We start from the raw sequence: 3,279 nt of genomic DNA on the forward strand, positions 1-3,279 counted from the left end.
ATAAAATGCGAAGAAAATTGAAACAAAATAAAAAAGTAACACACGATTTAGGTTACGACTCAATTTACGCGACTCTGGTTTTTATACCAATACCTTTGCCATTAAATGTTTTAATAACGTCATCCAAGAGACCCCATTGTTATATTGTTCCATTTGTAAGAAATTTAATTTTTAAAACAACCAATTTACTCCGTATATCGATGTAAATGAACGCGAAATACGTAGAAAACGACGATCATTCGCGTTCCTCGCTGTTTCATTACCATCCCAGGGTGTTCGTGATGTTTAATAAAAGTCATATAAAGTCTTATGATTTTCGTTTATTTTGGCTTACGGCATTGTTTCGTTGTAAAAAACGATATAGCTTTCCAAATTGACTATAATGTGCTGAGGTCCCAAGGTAAGCCTTGAGACCGTGATCAAAAGATGTTTAAATCGATTTTTTGTATGTTTGTTTGTCACATGTATTGTGGTAGGTAACTAATGATATAACCTACATTTATTTGAGTCATATGTCAATGAAGTTTTCGTCGTTGGATTCGTCTACTCGTATATTGTGGGAGTAACTTAGACTATATTTTAGAACAGTCAACAAATATAATAATTCTGTATTTAAATTACGTTATCGCGAGTATAGACATAGCCGCGGGAACAGCCTAGTAATATAAACTTATGTCTCCTGCTGGGTTACGTCTTTGAATATATTTGGACCGGCATAATCTATTAGGCTGTAAGTTTTGTCACATTAAACATCCATTGAATGGGTGAACCCATAACGGTTCGTAGTAAAATCCGTCGTTCATAATTTATGTGAAAGCTTAAGACCGGGGGGTTGCTCGTTTAATTCGAATATTTAGGCAATGAAGTTATAAAGTGCTTTTTGAACCGCTCCTAACACAGTTGGGTTTTCAAATAAAATTGAATGGATTTTAATGTAAAGAAAATTCTTGTTTTAATTTTACCAAGTGTACGAAGTTGTACTAGTTTTCTGCGGTGATAGCATAACTTTCGTCGATATTATGTGCTGTTTGTGGTTAATGACAAATTTCCATGAGCGGCGGTAATATTTATCTACTATTAGAGGGACTTCGTGAATCTCTTAAATAGCCGCCTAATATCTTGGACTTCATGCCAGTTTGTTCTTTAGATACGAGGTTAAGTACAATAATAGATGTAGAAAAAATGTATGGCGACTAATCCAACGTACAATTAACTGAAAAAGACAATCGAGCTTTGGAAAATCGACATCGAGTGCTTACTGCGCTATATGCTGAATGAAAATACTGACTGCTTGACACATTGACGCCTAAAAAAGTTCAAACATGAAACAACAACAAACAACAACAACAACTCAATTCTTTTACCGCTTTAAATTCTGGTCGTGACTAATTCGTTGCAATTAACAAGTATTTACATCTACAGAAGAACTATAAATTGAAAAGTACTTCATTTAAATTTCTTATCTGCACTTATATATTTTTACTTGAATTTGCCTACCGTGAGAAGATACGTGTTCATAATATTGTTTTATTTTTAACAGAAACCGGTTTTATATCATTGAAAACTGTTATAGCATCAGAAACTGTCTATTTATTAAAAAATGACAGTATATCAATGGTCAATCTTGGTTTAATGCAAATTAATGCTCATCTCCCGCAGTCTATGGATAATATATTGAACAAATCGGCTTTTAATATAAAATACAACGGATACAAAGTTATGACAAACTTATACTAGTAAATGTTATGTTGGAAAACATATTTGATAAATCGAAAGAAAATAATATAGAGAAGGTGAAGGTAGTGACCTCTTGTGGTTCGTCTCCAGAGGCATGATCGCAACACCTATTTCTGCCTAATAACAGCAGTGCTCGGGGCTGCTGTGTTCTGTTTTAAATGATGTGGTTTGTCCTCACGGCTAACAACGCATCTGTGGCTAACCACAGGTAGAATTTTTATCTGGGGTTCATGACAGCTGTCCATGGGTGGCAGTTATTACTTACTATCAGGTGGACATCATGCTTTATTGCCACTTCTGCCATTAAAAATATATGAATAAAATTACATATCCGTGAAATGAATCCTACTCAAACCTTCAACACCTTGTTAACAAACTAAACCGCTAATGCTATAAATACCACTCACACATCGAACCAAAATTACCAGCTTCACGTGTCATTTTGCAGTGACATTGCTGACTCAGTTTACTCACAAGAAACTTTACTAATAAATAAGCCTTATTCACGCCGCCGTCAAACTCCATGCTTCCGAAGTATCTACGTTGCACACTATGCTTCGTTTTTGTGTTCAAATACATAAATTTGTCCCTTTTCCCACACACAACATATTCTGGGACCTTTATGAGTAGGGTCACGCTACGGTTAAACTTTGCAATTTATATCTTTTAATCGTATCGTAATGATGTTTGCTCTACACACGGGTCCGGCTATGGTTTTTCGTAATGTTAAACCTCGTTAGGGGGTCAGTGAACGTAATGTTTAGGTGTTTTGGATTTAGTAAATGATTCTGGTCTGATGTAGCTCCAGCTCCACTGTATGTAAAATTTGTTTTTTAAAAGATTTGTGTTATGGAGTTTCTTTCGCCGCTTCTACTAAATAACGAAACATCTTGTGCAGTGACGATAGATATATTGACGTCCAAACAGAGTTAGGTTAAGAATCTACTTTGAATAAATTATTTTTTAATTGATTTGATTTGGTTAAATTATACTAAAACAATGAAAATAGTAGTAAAATTTTAGACAATCAAGTTAATAATGGTGAATCTGTGATTTCATTACAACACCATCATACTTTTATTCTCATAGTCGTAGTAGTTGTTGTCGTACAGCTCTTTGTTTTATTATGACAATTAGGACTTTTTTTCTTCCTATAAACGTGAATAATAATAAGGTAACAATGTAAGTCTTACATCTGTACATTTTAGAAAAGGAGTGATTCATACATTAAAAAGTTCAACTTAATTATTTTATTACTACTGTTTGTCCAAACTTTCACTAGCCTTTCCGGGGCATTATTATTAGAGAAAAGCCACTATATACATAACTTAGTAGACTTTTGAATTTTCCCGTTAGGGTGAAGCATAAGGGATACAAGCATGGAACCCCAAACGGAAATATAACGATGTACATTGTACTGGTACCGCCATAATCAAACTTACATTACAGGTTTTGTCTTAACTTGGACATGGTTCTATTAGTTAAGCGAACTTCCCTGTAGATACACACCTTGAGGCCAACCTCCCGACCCTTTTACCACAG

This window comes from Epargyreus clarus, unplaced genomic scaffold (assembly GCF_041222505.1).
Source record: "Epargyreus clarus isolate Ecla_fem2 unplaced genomic scaffold, WU_Ecla_fem_2.2 ptg000009l, whole genome shotgun sequence".
Lineage (NCBI taxonomy): Eukaryota > Metazoa > Arthropoda > Insecta > Lepidoptera > Hesperiidae > Epargyreus > Epargyreus clarus.